Below are 19,174 nucleotides of genomic sequence, written 5' to 3'. Positions count from 1 at the left end.
AACACCGTGTAAAATATATTTTTAAGAAACTTGATGAGGTGTTTAATGGGCTGGGAAACATTGAACTTACAATACGTTATATGGATAAAACTGCAAGTCTGCTGCCAAAAGTATATGCCCCACACAGTTTTATTCATATTGAAAAGTAGATCAGAAGGCAAATGTGACTGGATAGTTAAATTAGATTGTGCTTTACAAATATATAGACATCAGTTACCTAGATTAACTAGGTCACTGGTATAAAACTAAACAAGGAAATAATGTGTATAGGTCTAAAAGATTTAAATGAGACCCTGAAATACAAGTGCTACACAAGGGGTATATTTGAGGAGGTCTTGTCTAAACTTCAAAATGTAGGAATATTTTTTCAGCTTTAGATCCAAGCCAAGGGTTTCTGTCATCTGACTCAGTCCAGAAGATGCAAAACTCTGTAGCATTCCGTGGTGTTCTTTTTCTTTTTCTTTCTTTTTTTTTGGGGGTGTGTGTTTTGCCCTCTTCCCCCCCCACGCACACATGCACATCCCCAGGGTTGCTTTTGGATTGTGAATTATACTAAAGCTTAAACTCTTAAATTGTTGATCTTCAGGGGATAGAAGTCGTCAGTCTGCTAATTTGAGATGAAAATGATTGACCACATCACATTAGGTGACTGTGGTGTCGACGCCTATCCGGTCAGATGGGTCGCAAATTGGCTGGAGGGCCGCGCCCAGAGAGTGGTGATGGATGGGTCATTTTTGAATTGGAGGGATGTGGGGAGTGGGGTTCCCCAGGGCTCCGTCCTCCGGCTTGCACTGTTCAATATCTTCATCAGCGACTTGGACGAGGGGGTGAAAAGCACCTTGTTTAAGTTCGCAGATGACAATTGTGCGGGCCGGGAGCGGTCTGAGGCCCTCTGGGGCGTGCGGCAGGCTGTGGCCAGCAGCCCTGGCACGCGGGTCGGGGAATGCAGGCCGGTGGACTAGAATTAGGCACGGATGCTTAGCAGTTGATTAAAGATTATTTTACTTACACCGTAGATGGTCGCGGTGCAGGCAGGAAAAACTTCCAGGAAAAACTTTGCTTACGTTGCAGTTACAAAACTCACTTGAACTTGGAAAGAGCTCTGGATACACTCACACAAAGTTTGCTAGGCTCCGTGGAACTTGCGTGCAGGGAAGGGCTTCGTCGAGGGATCGTTCGGCAACGGGGAGAGGCCAGAGGTTGATCAGACCCCTATAGCCTTCTTGAGGTACGTGCTGGGCTCGATAGGCTCCGCAGCACTTAGAGATCTTCACAAGACGTGAAGCCCTCCTCCTCCAGATGGTTGTGGAGTCCTCCCTTGTGGGGTTCTCCTCGGAGTTCTCCAACTTGGGCGGAAACCGCTCAAGCCTCTTATACGGCTAGCAAGCCAATCGCTAGCCGCCACATGGGAACAATTTAGAACTGGCCAATAGTGGGACACAAATTTGCATGGGGGTGGCGGGAACTCCTTTGCACCGTGCATTTCTCTTTGCAACTGAGAAATGCACCCTGCAAAGAAAGCTCCGAGTGGTGGGAAATAATTTAGCAGTGCTGAAGCGCGCACAAACAAAATCACACCCTTGGGTTGTGACATCCCCCCTTGCTGAAGGCACAGCTGAATTATGCTACATGCTCGTCACTCGGGTGATGGAGAGCTCTTACCACGGGTTGCTGAACTAAACGAGTAAACACAAAATTCGCTAACATAAAAAGTTCGTCCTCTAGGGATCGAATCAAATAATAACCAGCACAAATACATATACACATAATCAGATTCATAACAAAAAACTGCACGATCAGGGCTTCAGTGGGCGTCATGGCAAAGTCGCGCGTTAGGCCCTCACTTCTGCTGATTATGTTATCCTTCTTGGGGCTTCTTTCTGCCACGCACTCTGAATTCCGGATCTATAAACAAAACTCTCAGAAAATAAGTTAACGTATAACAAAATATTTACAAAGTTTCCATGGAATTACATTATCATCTCTAAAACATATAATACAGGTGTTTGCTACTTTAAACTACCCTCTCTTGCACACTCAACTAAATGAAATCGTCGAGGAGCTGTCGTCTAGCTCTTCTAGATAACGGAAACCTAACTCATAGGCCAGTTGCCATTGGCCTGCATCCCCTAAAATCGCAGTTGCCGCTTATTGAGTCCAGAACGCTGTAGGAGAAATTCAAACATGTATCGCTCCTCTGGTGTTCTCTGTGGCAATGATGGAAGATCGGATTCGCGGTGTCTTGCACCTTGAGCCTCGCTCGGGTGTCGACGTTTCCGATCACTAGATAATCTTGGCTCCATCAGGATACGCAGTCATGACAACTGACAAAGGAGGTTACTCATGGGTTGGTTCACCATTGGGTTAAGCAGAATCCGGAGGACGACGATGTTCTTTTGCCCATAAACCTCAAGACAACTATCTATGCTGTGAACGGTCACTGGAACGGTTCTAGGATCTCATAGATGACGGTGAGGCCATGGTCTTATTTGCTGGAGTGATGTCAGTCCCAGCGCACATGTTCTGGGGTTCCAGGCACAGTACAAAACTCCGATGATCGCTAGCATGAGTTGTTCTGCACCGGTATGTTCTGGCTGTCCGTCATGCCACGCGTGGGCTTTCTGACCGATCAGTCCTGCAACAAGCGCTGGCAGTGGAATAGGCCAGTGAACGTTAAACGCCACCATGTGGATGTCATTGACATGTCCTCTACTCCACGAGTCTGACCAAGAAGCTTGCTTCTTCCTGGTTCAGCAGGTCGGATCCAAGTTCCACGACCAAACGTCCCAACCACACAGCTAGAGTTTCTTCAGGTTGGATTCTTGATTCTCTGCACAACTCCTGCAATTCAGTTCTGGTACGAGCGTAATAGGCAGTAGCAACTCGGCTGGTTGTTGTTACAGGCTGAACTACTGCTGCGGGAGTCATTGCTGCTGTTATTACTTCAGGCAGGAGGGGCGGATGCATTCCTCCACTCGATTCTCCCTTCCGTCGGCATGAAGGCGTGGTAGCCGGAAGCGACGCTGCATCAGTGGGCGGAGTCGCTGGCCGAACTCTCACAGGTTTCTCCGAAGCTCCACCCTTCTCTTCCGGTTCTTCCACGCGGTCTCCCTCTTGCTCGGTGCCATCTTGTCATGGCGTCTCAGGATTTTTTTTCGCAGCCGCTTCTTTGACTGCTTGAATGGCCATATGTAGCTGGGCTTTTAAACTTAAATTCTTTTGCATTAGATCGGTTATAGTGCGAAAAGTTGCAGTTAACACTCCCCCCTTGTATTGTGGGGCCACCCTCTCATCCGCGGCGTGTTCCTCCATCTCCAGATCTTCACGGAGCTTGGATGGAAGCTTGCGACCCCTTAATCTAGACGCCAGCATAAAGGGGGCAAACCGGTCGATCGGCACCGGTTCTTCACTCTCCTGAGCACATCTTAGGCAACGGACACACTCCCGGGTGAGGGTCGGGTTTACTGCGCCTACCGGGTTGACTTTGGCAAGGGACACAGTGTCGAGGGGCCTGAACAGGACCCGCTCATCGCTCATTATACACCCGAATGCCGCGGGGTGCAGATACACTTCCCTCTCTCTTGGGGCTCCGTCTTTGGAAGCTCCCTCTTCTCCCTTCAGCGAAAGACGTCCGCTGATAAACCTCTCACCCGTTCCGCCCGCCTGGTGGTAAGCGATATGCGCCTCCAGTTCCATAAAGCTTTCTACTTGGCGTTTTCCACTGCACCAAGGGCAGTTCTTAACTAATTTTAGCTCCAGCATGTCTTCCCCTGATCCCATCCTCGTCGCCATGTGCGGGCCAGGAGTGGTCCGAGGCCCTTGGGGGTGCGCGGCGGGCTGTGGCCAGCAGCCCTGGCATGAGGGTCGGGGAATGCAGGCTGGTGGACTAGAATTAGGCACGGACGCTTAGCGGTTGATTAAAGATTATTTTACTTACACCATAGATGGTCGCGGTGCAGGCAGGAAAAACTTCGCTTACGTTGCAGTTACAAAACTCACTTGAACTTGGAAAGAGCTCTGGATACACTCACACGAAGTTTGCTGGGCTCCGTGGAACTTGCGCGCAGGGAAGGGCTTCGTCGAGGGATCGTTTGGCAACTGGGAGAGGCCAGAGGTTGATCAGACCCCTATAGCCTTCTTAAGGTACATGCTGGGTTCGATAGGCTCCGCAGCGCTTAGAGATCTTCACAAGACGTGAAGCCCTCCTCTTCCAGATGGTTGTGAAGTCCTCCCTTGTGGGGTTCTCCTCGGAGTTCTCCAACTTGGGCGGAAACTGCTCAAGCCTCTTATATGGCTAGCAAGCCAATTGCTAGCCGCCACATGGGAATAATTTAGAACTGGCCAATAGTGGGACACAAATTTGCATGCGGGTGGAGGGAACTCCTTTGCAGGGTGCATTTCTCTTTGCAACTGAGAAATGCACCCTGCAAAGAAAGCTCCGAGTGGCGGGAAATAATTTAGCAGTGCCAAAGCACACAAACAAAATCACACCCTTGGGTTGTGACAACAATAAGATGTGGGGAGAAGTGGGCATGCTAGAAGAGAGGGACAGGCTACAACTAGATCTGGGCAGGTTACAGAGGTGGGAGGATGAGAATAGGATGGGTTTCAATACGGACAAGGGCAAGGTGCTGCATATAGGGAGGAAGAACCAGCAGCATACCTACAGGCTGGGGAACTCCCTTCTCGTCAGGACAGAGGCAGAGAAGGATCTTGGAGTCGCTATTGATTCCAAGATAGACATGGGCCACCAACGTGAGGACATGGTCAGTAAGGCTAACTGCACCTTGTCATGCATCCATAGATGCATCACAAGCAGGTCCAAGGAGGTGATCCTCCCCTGCTATGCGACACTGGTCAGGCCACAGTTGGAGTATTGCATCCAGTTCTGGGCACTTCAGGAGGGATGTGGCCAGCATCGAGAGGGTCCAGAGGAGGGCCACTCACATGATTAGGGGCAGCAGGGCAGGCCCTATAAAGAGAGGTTAGGGGACCTGAACCTGTTCAGCCTCCACAAGAGCGGGGATCTGGTGGCCGTCTGTGAACTTGTCAAGGGGGACCAGCAGGCAGTGGGAGAGTCCCTGTTCCCCCGAGCACTACTGGGAGTAACAAGGAACAATGGCCATAAGTTGACTGAGAGTAGGTTCAGGCTAGACAGCAGGAGGCGCTACTTCACAGTCAAGGTGGCTAGGAGCTGGAACCAACTTCCCAGGGAAGTGGTGTTTGCTCCTACCCTGGGGGTCTTCAAAAGGAGGCAAGACAACCACCTAGCTGGGGTCATTTGACCCCAGCATCCTTTCCTGCCCATGGCAGGGGGTCAGATTTGATGATCTGCTTAGGTCTCTTCCGACCCTACCAACTATGAAATAATGCAAATCTGTATAATATCCTTTACTATGCCAAATGAAACAACATTCAAATTAAAGTGGAATTAAAGCTGAGGAAGACTGGCTACGTAGAAAACAAAATTATGTGGAGGGAGTGGATTTGTCAGCGTAATAAGGAAGGACATTGGTTTAGGAAAAGATGGAAGTTTGTGTGTTTTGCCTTGTTTCAGTTCAAGGAGGAGATCTGTGGGAAGACATCAAGAGACAGAAGGTATCTTAAAAAAACCCTGATTCTGTTATTGCTCTGGTCAAGCATGGGGCTGTAATAAACTTCCTCTATTTTTGAGAATATTGGGTTATACTGAGCTGTATGTGAGAGGGGTCTGTCTTCCTATCTAGTACATACAGTGCTTTGTGGCTCTGGAGCAAGGCATAGTAAATAGTTTCCACCCACACACTCCTTTTGCAGAGGAAGTTGTTGCTGCTTTGTGCTGAATTTGCCTGTTGTATTCCTTGTTCAAGAAAAAGAAAAAAACATCAGAACTTTAATTCTGGTTTTAATTCTTTTGAAACAATTTTGTAAATAAACTGATGGTTGTAATGATGTTCAAAAACATTGCTGCTTAGTTTATATTGTGGGCTGGATCTGGCCCCTAAAACAGTTTGATCAGGTTCTTGGCATGGAGGAGCAGTGACAAGAAACTTGACCTGATGTGTCCCCTTCCCTGTCCTGTGCCATGCCACTGATCTCCGTGGTAGCCCTCCCGGCTCCCTCACTCCCTCCTGCCCTAGACAGGTGCTGGTTAGTGGAAGTAAACTCTCTTCCCATCTTCCCCCCTCCCCCCGCAATATTGGCTATCCCTCTCCCCACTTCCCAGAGGGAAATGGTGGCCTGTGGTATAGCTGAGTCACAAGCACACGGCCCACTGCCCTTAAAGTTTCAGCCCCACTGCTAAAAAATTTTCTTCACTCTGGCTGTGACATTTTCATCTTGGCTACCTCCTTTTCTCCAAGTTAACTATCACTTCTTCCTCTCTTTGTTCTCTTTTCCCCATGCTTTTTTTTAACTGCCTGGAAATACCTACCTCAAAAATAAAATACATACAGAGGCTGTAGGCAAGTTGCATTAGTGCTTTGGATTTTGTTGCCCTTAAAATGAATGCTTAAAGACAGACTCCCACACATCAAGTACCTGCTATAAGTGGCCTTCTTGTTTTCTTTGTTCTAGGTGGAAGCTAAGGTAGGGTGGCACCTCTAGGTAAGAAGAGACCTAGGTCGTAACTAAGGACCCAGAGCTGCTCAGTTTTGTTGGGCTAAGTGCAGGAGATGCTCTTTGATATTCTCCCACTCCCCATGTTGTTCCTTGTTGGGACTTGCTGAATAGATTCACAATAGCTGAAGCTGCTTTCTGCCTCAGTTTGCGGTAGGTACAGCATTTGATGACAGAGGAAGCTGCGGTAATGCAGCTTTTTTAGCCACAGTGCCATTTGGGAAAGTATTTTGTTGCACAGATAAAGGGAAGGGAAGCAATACTGCAGGGAAGACCTTGTATGTTACAAGATGTCCATAGGCTTTTGACAACATGACTTCTGTAGCCATTGTGGGTAAAAATCAGAAGCTTCAAAGTGAGTATTGCTCTCTGTTCCTTTCTCTCAATCCAACATGTGTAGGTTTTACCATTGGTGGGTAAAATATAGCCCCCAAATGCCAAATAACATAATGAGATGCACATGAAAATGCATTTCAGCCCAGTCATAAATAATATGTTTGCTCTCATTTGATCAGACTCTGGGAGTATAAGAATCTGACCACTAATTGCAATGAGTAGTTAATAATTAGTGCTGTCTTATTACAAACATAGAATCCATCCCAGGGTAGGCTCCCTTTCTAGGGAGCTTTATCATGCCTCAGCAGGCGCAGCAGGGAATGATGGAGCATTACTGTGGGAGGTGGAGAGGTCATCTGTGTGAACCAGTGAAAACAATGATCAGGAGAGTTGTTTCAGACTTAACTCTTTCATGCAGAAGTTGATCTCCTGGCACGCCCCCTAAAGAGAACCCTTTTAAAAGAGCAGAAACAAAAACAGAATCTTTGTCTTCCTGAAAAACAGAAGCCGAAGGTATCCAGGAGTCTGTCAATGCAAGGGGTGCTTGTCTTCTTGATAGAGGTGCGCTGATATATTGGTTGCCTATTGGATCAGCACCGATTAAAAGGGGAAATGGTATTATTGGCTGTCAGCTTTTTTTGGCTGTCATAGCCGATAATGTTTACTGATAATTATGCCTTCTGGCCAAGGCCCTGGACAACTGGGTTCCATCTTCCCCACAGGGATGGGGTCCCTGGGTGCCTGGGTTCTCTCAGAAAATGGCAGGTTTCCCCTTGCAGACGGGCAGCATTCTAGCCTGCAAGGGGTCTTGCTTGAGGCTGCCAGGAGCAAGACACAGGGGGCACCATGTGTGCTGCCACACGCGTGCACATGGCCAGGAATACAGCCAGGCAATATGTAGAGCATCTCCCTGCAGGTAAGTTTATGGAAGGGAAGAGCCATGGGGGAGAGAAAGGGTGTATGTGGGGGAGGCAGATCAAAGCTGCCACAATGAGGGAGGGTGTGGGGCTGTGGACACTGCCCAGCAAGGGCACTGCATGAGACCTGGGGCTGGGCCAGGTAGCAGGACAGAGCCACAGGTGGCTTGTCCATGGGACATGGGGGAGGCAAGTAGCTCCTCACCATGTCATGCACTTCCTGTGGGGAAGACATGGGGGGAGCATGTGCCCCCCAGATTTGTGCATGGGGCAGATGAAGTCTGCTTGCTGTGGATTCGGGGGTCTCCACTCTGCTGCCTTTCCACTGGGAGTCCTGCTGCCTTTCCGTTGGGAGTCCCACACCAGCTGCACACCCCCTGCCCATCCTGTAGCAGTGGGGGCAGTGAGTTGGGTCCTCTGCTGCCAGACAGGCAGGGGGTGTGCAGCTAGCACAGGGCTCCCATGCTTGCTCCAGTTATTTCCCTGTAGTGTTTACTTGTACATGCAGATGCACATGCTTTATCCTAAATAAACTTTCCTTTTGATGCACTTAAACTGTATAATGCAAAGAGGTCTATCCAGTAATTTTCTGGCACTGTTTTATTTTCTTGCAATAGTTATATCTTGATAGTTCCTGGAGAAGGAGCCATCCATCCCTATGTAATTTGAGTAACATTCTCTACTTATTTTTGTTTTGCAGAACATTCTTATGAAATCCTAGCATATTTTAAGCCTAAAGTTTACCCTCACCTCTTGATATGAATATTTAAGTACCATAGGAGTTTTATTCATCTTAGCATAACTGTCCTTACAGAATGATTATAATTATTTTATACCTAAACATCTACAAAACATATTTAAGGGTTATATGAATGAAAATGTGCACTGAATCAGTTGCTACTCAATGCTGACAAGTCATGGCAAATCAAGTACTAGATAATTGTGTGAAATAAAGACCATGTTGTTGTGGGATTTGGTTATTTTTGTGTGAGAGTGAGGATTTAAATTGTTTTTTGGCATGCTGTGAACATATTTGGGGTCTAGAATTGCTGGTAGCATAAGCTTGCATACTTCTAATTTCCTTGCACTGCAACTGTTTGCTCTAGGGGTGAAATTGGCCTCTGAATTTATTTGGCTTCTGAAAGCAGAATATTTGTCTTCCAGCCTTATGTCATTATGTTCTTGGCCTCAGGAATTAAATGGCTGCTTAACCCTGACAGTGGTCCAGAAAGAGTTTCAGAAGGTTCCTCACTTTTCTACTAGCAATTGACAGCTAGAATTTTAGGCTGAGGATTTATTTTGGTTTCATTTGTATTCCATTATCTTATTCCTCATTGTGCTTCTATTGGAAATTTGAAAAAATGGCTGAGAGCAATTAATTTTCACATCTGTCTTCACGTAAAGTAACATAAAACTCCTTGTAACAGTGGTGGCCATGATTATTTCCACATCACTTAGGTTTTTCTATCTTGCTATTTACTGTTTTCTTTTTTTTCCGTTCCATTCACTGCATTATTTATGGTAAACAATAGGAAGGATGGAGAAATCTTTCAGAATGATCTGGCTCACTTGGTAACTTCCATCCATTTAAAATGCAGTTTACTTAACAGAGAGTGCAAAGTTATACATCTAGGAACAAGAATTGCAGACCGCCATTACAAAATTGGCATGCTCTAGAAATCAGTAACTAAAAAATATCTAGGGGTCACAATGGACAAACTACTCAACAGGGAATAGTTGTATGAGTTCATTGTGTGATTCTATGCCCAAAAGGGGCTAATGTTCTTCTTGGGTGCATGAATGGGAAGAAATAGCATGTAGGAGTATGGAGGTGGTAGGGGGCTGGTTTTGTTACTGTAAATAGCATTGGCCTGTTAGCTAGTGAAATACTGCCTGCAATTCTGGGTTGTTGGTTGTAGCTGTGTTGGTCTAAGGACATAGGCAGACAAGGTTCTTTGGGTAAATGTGCTATCTTTTATTAGGCCAACTAAATACAGTAAACGCTGTATTAACCGGCACTTTATTAGCTGGAAAACTCTATTAACCAGCGTCCAAGCGACGCAGCAAAAGCGAAACCGGAAGTACCACTTACAGGGGACTTCCCGTTTCGCCACCGCAAGCTGACTTTTTCTTCGCCACTTTTTTGGCCCATGGCCCAGGGCAAAGCAGCCTGTGTGGGGAAGAAGCAGCCTGCACAGGTCCACCCTCCCTGTCCCCTGGGACACTGATGCCGGGGAGTGTACCAGACATTGCACATTTGATTAACTGGCATCCCCCATTCCTGGGGGATGCTGGATAACAGAGCTTTTACTGTAGTTGGGAAAAATCATAATTTCCTTCTCAACTACAAGAAAAACTACAAAACTAGATTCCCCCAACTACCCAATTCAGGGACTTTCTACATGCTCCCTAAAATCCAAAAACAAGAGAACCCTGGCAGACCTATCATATCCAACCATGGAACCCTAACTAAAGAAGCATCAGGTTTCCATCGAATCCATCCTAAAACCTCTTGTCACCCAGAGATTTGAGTTTTGTCCAAGATGCAGCAGACTTTCTATGAAAACTTAAAAAAACATAAACCACCTTCCCAGCGCTACCCTCCTAGCCACCGTAGATGTTACTAGTTTATATGCCAACATCCCACATAAGGATGGCATCCAAGTCTGCCTTGCATATCTACAATAGTTAGATGATAACTGTAATGGGGGCCTGCTCGGGGCTGATATAACCATGGCCCACCCACCCTGTTTCTGGGCTAACTGCCCGCCTTCTCGCCTGCCATGCCTTGATATTAATTAATGGATGTTACTAAGTGGGAGGCTGCCCATTTCCTGCTCTGATGCCAGGGGGCGCTATCTGTGGCTTCATTCCTCCCTTATACCGCAGCCCAAACCTCTCTGATGGCATCTAGGTGTTCTTGTCATCACCAGCCCCCAGAATCCTCCTGATTGAACCCCGCCTGGATTCCACTCATCAGGCGGTCTCACCCGCCTTCAAGCTAAGCAGCATAGCTCCCTGAACCACTTCCCCTTCCTTTTTACACATTATGGTCTATATCCAGAATGGTAAAATAAGAACCACCATATACAAGAAACACACAGACCAACATACATATCTACGCAGAACCAGAAATCACCTTAAACATAGCAAGAAAGCTGTAATATACAGCCAAGCTCTCTGATACCACTGAATATACACTGAGAACTCCTGCAATCACCACCTTGCAAATCTCAAAAGGTTTTCACCCAACAGAGACACTTCTCCAGAGAGAGATCACACTTTTGAAAGATTCACCTGGATATCACGTGAAGAATTACTGCATGATCTTTCTTGCCTCAGAGTTCTGTAATTACAGATATAGCAATCCGTAGATTTTAAAAGCCTGAAAAGGAATCACTCTCTCCTTGATGGGAACCTGACATTTCTGTAGAAGCATTATATATTCCCATTTCAGTCAGAGCAAAAGCTTAAGTACACATTCTCATTTCTAATTAAGAGGATTCCAGTGAAGCTTAGGAAGAGTCTAGATTGCATTAGTGAATTGCACTGGATATATCACCAACATACAGACCCAAATATGTGTGCCCTTTACTCCTGTTCCTGGCTAAAGAGTCTTGCTCCTCTGCTCTGGGTCAGATAGATTGGCACATTCAGAATCAGGAAGAAATCTTACTCTGTGGCATGGACTATAGGCATTTTTGCCCTCCTCTCTAGAGGGGAGAGTTATCTTCCTTTTTGGATCTTTCTAGTGTATTTTAACAGAACTATTTCCTGTCCTTGCATTGGCAGGTCTCTCTGTTTTGCCTGTAGCAAGTTAAGGTATTCCTAATGTTTGGAGGCATTGTGCATAATTTTTAGAGAGGTTAGTTCATGCAGTCTTTTTTTTAGAAAAAGCTAGAAGGACACTCATCTAGGATGGCTGGATAGGGATGATCCAGCCTTGAGCAGGGTGTTGGACTAGATGACTTCCTGAGGTCCTTTCCAGTCTTATTTTCTATGATTCTTTCATTATAGGAGATTTGGCTGTAAATGTAATAATGTAGTTGGATATAATCTCTGCATTTATATTCATGCAGTGTTGCAATCTGTACTCAACAGTGAAAGTATTATTGTGATTAGTAGCTCTGGAGATGTTCTGTACTTTCCCTTATTTTTAGAAGAGAATAATCAAAGCAGGGTTGTAATTAAGCGAGGAGACAAGCAGTGACTGAACCCCCTAATTTCAAGCATGTGCCACACAAAATAGCTGTGTCTTGTACCTGGTGACAGATTTTAAGACTAAAATTTACCATCCCATATCATGCTAACATACAGTAATAGCCCTCAAGAAGTCATTGCTGGATGATATAATGGCAATGATACTTATAACTCTATCACTGACTTGCAAAGTGTCGGTTTCCCTGTTTAAAAAAAGCAGCATCCTGCATTTTGAAATGGCTAAGGCTGACACTTTAATTTGATCATTGTGTTAGGTGACTTCTTTGGTAACTGCTATGAGCAACATCCATCTTGGGAAGGAATTCTTTTTTTCTAATCTGGTAGATCACAACTTTGAGAAACGTTTTTAATTTGAGGGCATCGCTACACCCACCTCTCCCCCACCCTGACTCACTTTCATTGGCCCCTGGCAAGAGTGAATGCCAGTAAAACTGGCACCAGGAGTGGTTTGCAGAATCGTGGGGGGAGTTGGGGGGGGGGGTAGGTGGTTGGCCGGGGGGGGGGGGGGCGTTATCTGTCAGGCTGGGATGAGTGGCCAGAGAAAGTTAAAAATAGTCTGGGGGCGGAGGTAAGAAAAGCACAGCCCTGGGGCTGGGGCCAGTGGCTGGAGTTTCCCAGCACCAAGGCTGTGGGGAAAGTAGGGAAAGCAGTTTGGGGAAAGTACCTGCTCCTTCAGAATTATTTCAGTTAGTCTGTATGCTGATTATTTTGGAGAGCAGTATAATCCAGTCATAACTTCCTGGATAGTTATTTTGTAGCAATTGAAAGATGCCAATTCTTACTGCTCTCTCACCCTACAGCTACATGGGTTTATATCGCTTTATAGAGCATGAATACATAGGCCACCATTAGTCCCTAAATCTTTGCTGTCTGGATCTGCTGGAGAGAAGCAATGGGAAACCCTCCTACCTCAAACTCCTCATCTGTAGAGTCCCACAGGGATCCAGCCTATATCTTATATTCATGCGTCTCCAGGAGATGCTCTTCAGATGGAGAGATGGTTGGCAGAAGTGTAAACAATACACTGGCATATACCTCATGCTTCAGCATTTTCTATAGATGTAAACTGCCTAACAAAAATGTCGTAAGAAATCAGTCAAGTGAAGGTGGTCAGATATCTTCAACCAAACCAAGCAAATCAAGAAGGGGAAATAAATAGTGCTAGTTTAAAGAAATAACCATTTTATTTTCTCTTTCGTGTTTTATGGTTTTCATGTTTTATTTTTAATACTGTGTCAGGTTGTTTCGTTAAATGTTCTGGTTCGTGTGTGTGTGTGTGTGTGTGTATTGCTTGGCATGCTTGATGAGCTGGAACCTATAGAAGGTTTGGAGTTAGTCTGTCTCCTTGTTGATCACAGAACTCCACTGATGAAATTATGCTGATATTTAGAAAGAAAAAAACTGCAGTTAAGACAGTGAACTAAATTGGAAACTCCAGTGTACATACTCAGTAAATATGGATTTAGTTTAGGGAAAGGGGCTTGCAAGTGTTGATGAGAAACATGACTTCAAAATAAACTGCTTACAACCTGTTCCCCCTAATTTTACATCTATGTATAATCAGTTGAAAAATTCTATTTCTTCTATTGGAGTGTCTGTTTAAAAAGTTTGTCCAAGTAGATAGGAAACTTTTCTGTGTGCCCAGAGAATCGCTGGAGGGTGGGTTGCATCTCTTTCCTTGTGTTATGGCTGTAAAAATCAAACCAGGGTTACTACAGTCAATTAATTACTTTCTCCTGTTTGGCGTTCTGATCATAAACTGCCTCTCTCTCCCTCTCCCTCTCCTTCTCTCCCTCTCCCTCTCCCTCTCTCCCTCTCCCTCTCTCAGAAATAAATGCATAGTTTGCTGATTGTTCTATTAGTTCCTCTGTCGAATTATATAACTTCATGGATACCACATCCTAGGGGTTGCTCATGCTTTTTGTCCTATAAATGGGTCCTGGAAGTCATCAATCCAATTTAGTATTGCTCTTAAACATATTTAAGCGTATTTGTTTATTGCCTATGCTTGTAGTTAGTTCATGCCTGTGAGGTTAAAAAAGAAAGTCAGTAGTGTGTGAAGAACTGCTCTTTTTGTCACTTTTAAGAGGAAAGATCCCAAGGAACATTCTTCAAAACATTTGAGTTAAAAATAAGCATGAGTTCACAAAACTGGCCAAAACCCTAAGTCAAAAAAGCCATGTGTCTAAGCACTAATCATTGGCATGCTTGTGTTTAAACTCTGTATCTTTTTTATTTTTATCATAGAATACAATACAAATAACACATCTGAAGATTTCACCATTTCTTTGCCTAATTTTCTGAACAGTGGTTTGGCATAGAAAAGGACTCCCTGTTGTAGACTTTTTTTCTTTCCTTCTTGGCATCTCTAAATGTCAGGGAAAACACAGGTTGCAACTTAATCTGAGCAGTCATGTTTTTAAAAATGTTGTTATACTGACAAAACTGGATAACATTTACAATGAGAATATCTTTCTGCTTTTTCTACTCTGTTTTACTATCACTAGCATTCATGTAATTACTTTGCCTTTGGGAGATGGTTTTTTGGGATGAAAGACTAGACTTATTTTGTAGTGAACTGTTTAAATATTGCAGTTAGTTTTGAGCCAGATAAAGCAGTGAGTTTCTCGTCTTTTTTGTCAGTGTTTTCAGCTGTTTTCTTGGAGCTTCTCGCTTAGGGCCTAATTCCACTTCCATTGAAATTGAATGTCTTTCCATGGGATCAGCCAGTTATGAGTGGATTAATTTTGGGAGACAACTGAGTCTGCAAAATAGCTTTCAAAGTGGTGAGAAAAGCTTCCTCTCTATTATTTTGCTTCTTTGATCCAATGGAAAGATGTATATATATTTTGTAGGAAAGAGCAAAACAATTCTAATAAAATATACTGATTCATAGTGTTGTCACATACAATGTCACTATAGAATAAATTATACTGATGGATTGATGACAGACTTATAAATGGTCTCTGAGTCCATGGGAAAGGTCTTTGAGGGTGAATTAGACTGCATGCATCAGGAACCATTTTGCTTGGTGGAGATAGATTGTGTCTGTGCTATGATTTAAGTCTCTCAAAGGGTTAATTAAGGTGGTCTTTTTCAAAGTGTGAAGCTAGCTCTTTCTATTTCTGTATCCTTATCCTTTCTAGGTAGAACAGGGTTTCAACTAGAATTGGAACTGTTTTTCAGTAAGTTATGAAAATTGGATGTTGGCCTGGCATTGGGAATTTTTAGCATGAAAACATATATTTTGTTTTATAGCTCCCTATTAAATGAAATAAAAGCTTCTTGTCAGCAAATGCTTGAGGGTGGTTTAGGGAGAGTGCCAAGGTTTGTGAACTGTCAGGATTAAAACAGAGGACACTTGGGAGTGGGGGAAGCGAAAGAGGATGTGTGGGAGAATGAGACTGGCACACAAGCATTTCCTGGGGTATCTGAAGAGGTTAGGCCTGCTAAAGTTATTGTCAGGGAGATGGTAAATCTTTAGGTAAGATAGACATGTAGGTAGATTGGTTTTGTTTTAAAACTTTGTTTTCTCAATGCTTTATTTTCATGATAGAATAGGCACCACCTTGGCTTGAATAAGGCAATCTTATTAATGCCAAAACTGCTAAGAATGGTGTAAGAACTCAGTTTGGCCTGCCTGGGAAGTGCAGTTGATGCGTGGAAAGCAATAGCTTCAGCCACCTAAAAATAGAAGAATTGTGGATTGTCCTAGATCCAAGGAAGTGCACTCAGAGTCCATAAAGCTGACAGAGTAGCAGCTAGCCCTGTAACTATAATAGGGCTAATAACGGAACAATAATGTCAAAATAATAATGTGGGTTCTAAAAACGCTGTTATTCTGAACAGCATTCTTGTTTATTAAAGCTTTTCTTAAAGCTTTTTACTTCTCATTACACCAAGATGTTGATAGACACACTAACAGGAGACCTGTTTTAATAATATAAAAGACTTTGCAAAATAGAGATGAGCCATTTTAATAGGAAGTAAGAGAATGCTACAGGTAGTAGGGCATTCTAATGGCATTGCTTCACCCATCTTGAAGAAATTAAAACTGTGATAGAGGGTAGAAAGTAGGTTCTGCTTGAGGGAGAGAGAGTGTTTGTAAGTGTGAGCTAGGGGAGAAGGAAATGAGTCCCAAGGAAATTGGGAGAAAAACAGCATATTTGGCATAGAAAGATGCTATTTTTCATGCTCAGGTGACACTAATAATGAAGGAAGGAAAATCTGAGAATGATATCCAATTAGGTAAATAGAGCTTTGCCTAGCAACTCTGCCTTGATGATCCTCAGAAAGTACTTGTAGTTCTTGTAATGACTGTGAAGGCACAGTAAACTACATGTTTGACAGAAAGATGCTGCTAAGCATAGGTGCAGCTGCTAGAGGGTATTGATCAACAAGATACTTAGATAGCTGATGGGCTTTTTTCCCTTAATACAAGCTGTTTGATCTATAAAATATGTTCTTTTAAGAATTTATTTTAAACACATTACTTAAGTAAATCCTTTATCTGGATTTACAGTCCATCATACTTAATTATAACAAAAATGAATTATATTCTTTGTTTTGTACTGCAGCACCTTCCAAAATGTGCTGGGTGCTGTACAAAACCTAAGGAGAGGCCTAGGCTCTGCTCTAAGGGTGTTGCAATCTATAATGTGAAAACAGGGTATAAATGGATGCAGTTTAAGCAAAATGATCAGGGTGATCACCATGAGACATTTCTCTGTAAAGGGGTATAGGCAAGAAGCAGAAGGGGGAAATTTCCTTTAGGAGTAATTTGAATGACATAAGCCTGGGGGAGGACTCAAAAGATTTTTGGAAGGTCATTTCAAATATGGAAGGTAGCCTGGAATGAGGTACAGTGATGAATGATTAGAAGAAACTAAGGCCTGGAGGGAAGCTGCTGTATCCAGAGAGAGCTAGGAAGTGGAGAGCAATATGAGGAAAAAGTGCTTTAAATTTGATGTACAACACAGTGAGGAGGCAATGGGGTCAAAGCCAGTGGATTTGAGGGAAAATGTGATCATTGGAGACTGGAGAAGTAATGAGGGGGCTGATAGTCAGCTCACAGAGTAACCATTTGGAAGATGGAAGAGAAAGGAAGGGCTCAGTTTTACGGTATTATTATGGAAGACCAATGAGACTTAGATACAGAGTGGGTATGAGGTTAAGACAAGTGAGAGGACTTTGTGGCCAGGTCTACATGGTAAGCTAACCATCTCTGACAAGAGCCTCCTCTGGCACACTGTGCTGCTCTGTGTACTGCCTTCTCAACCAGAAGCAGTGTAGCTCTGTTCATTGGGCACTGTGGGTGAGCTAATAAGCATGGGGCAGGCTAATTGGCACTGCCACTCAGCAGTAATAACTAAACTACCCAAAGTGAATGGGGCTATGCTGTTTCTAGCTTAGGAAGCAGTTTGGGTGGAGCAGTGTGACATACTTGAGGACACCACCGCCAACTTGAGTATACAGCATGGACATTTGTTACAATAGCTCCATAACCTTGGGTGAAGAGAGCCAGGATAGTGTTGTAATCAGTAATGGACAAGGATTTAGTTCTTATTGCCTGGGAGGTATGAGGGTTTGGCCAGATGTAGGCCACCAGGCCTGTGGATAGACCCTGGTGGGGGGCGACTAAGAGGTCAGAAAGGCAGGGTCACAGGTTACTGGAGTGTTCAGCTGGAGTCTGGATTTGTGGAGGAGAGCATGCGACTAAGTTTCTGGGGAGCTGAGTAGGGAGATCCAAGAGACTTAATCGGAGATTTATGCTGGTGTCAGGAGCCCAGGGGTCAGAGAACGGGTGCCAAGTTCCAGGGAAAATCTGAGATCCGGGTCAAGAAAGCCAAGCCAGGTCGGGAAGCCAGGGAAATCAGAGAGAGCAGAGCCAGCACCAAGTTTCAGCAGAGATCCAAGATCAGGAAAAGCCAAAGCCGTGTCAGAAGTCAGGAGAATGAGGGAGAGCTATGAACGTGAGGCTTACCAAAACAGCCTGAGGCTGCAGGTGTGAGTAAAAGGGGTAAGTGGTGCTTCAAGCAGCCGGTCTGGTTGCAGAGAATAGGGTCAGTCACATTAGCCAAGAATCAGGGGCAGGTGTGGTAACACATGTGCACGGCCCAGCCAGGCCTGCTTAATCAGAGTCCCTGACAAAAGGAGGGGAATTAAAGAGCTCGCCTTTGACCATACTGAGTTTGGGACAATGGCAGGCAAAAACGAGATGTTTGAGAACAACAAGAAATGATGAGACAGGATAGAAGGGTGTGTAGAACTAACCTTCATCTGTATGTAGAATGACGGCAACTGAAATCATTGCATATGAATGCAGTCACTGAATGTTTCTCTCTAAAGGGATTCTCTCTAGAGATAGTTCTGTAGTTCCTGAGTAATAGAGCATGTCTCCTGTTTTTCTCCCCATTCCAAGCTTTACTGTAGCCTCAGAGTGCAATAGTGATCAAAATGGCTATCACAGTCAACCCTGATGTGCAGCATATCTGCTGAAGGTCGAGATGAGTCTTGGGAAATTCTGGAGACCTTAATTAAGAAAATTGGTATATTTGCAAACACATAACATAACTGCCTTTTCCTGGGTGAAATCTGGAATCTAATGAGGAATCATGTTGCTGTCATAGATAGAGACCTGGAAAGAGAGCAATATATGGACATAGCCGGGCATCCAGGTCAAAGCAGAAGCAGCAACTTGCAGTTCCTGTTGCAAATGCATGGCTTCCCTTTGGCAGCCATTTTGTGCCCCTTTCACTCTTTTCCCTTTCCCTCTTTCCCCTTCCCCCCCAGTTACATCACTGTAGAAAGAATTCAAAGACTGCACAGTAGCTGAAATCAGTTGAACTTAAATTGGTTTGAAAGAGCAAAAAAGTTTAGAAGTGGACTCTCCTCTCTTGGTTTAACAGAGTTGTAAAAACTAGGGCTGTGCAAAGCTTCAGGTGCTGATTCGATTTGGAGGAGATTTGGCCTGATTCGGTGGCTAAATCTCTGAATCTGAATTGAATCAGGAGACCAATAAAAAAGTCCGAATTGATTCAAAGCCTCCGAATCAATTTGGAAAAGATTTGGAGATTAGGCGATTCGGGCAGTCGCTGCTTGGT

General features: G+C 44.4%; 1 protein-coding gene across 3 annotated transcripts in view; it reads left to right on the top strand.

Annotated features, from left to right (window-relative positions):
• The window catches only part of PPM1H (protein phosphatase, Mg2+/Mn2+ dependent 1H), a 223,040-nt gene that overhangs the window by 26,802 nt on the left and 177,064 nt on the right, over positions 1-19,174 (top strand). The gene's annotated exons all lie outside the window — the stretch shown is intronic.

This window comes from Alligator mississippiensis, chromosome 4 (genome assembly GCF_030867095.1).
Source record: "Alligator mississippiensis isolate rAllMis1 chromosome 4, rAllMis1, whole genome shotgun sequence".
Classification (NCBI taxonomy): Eukaryota; Metazoa; Chordata; order Crocodylia; family Alligatoridae; genus Alligator; species Alligator mississippiensis.
Note: the sequence above shows the minus strand (reverse complement) of the source record. Positions and strands in the feature narration are given on the sequence as shown.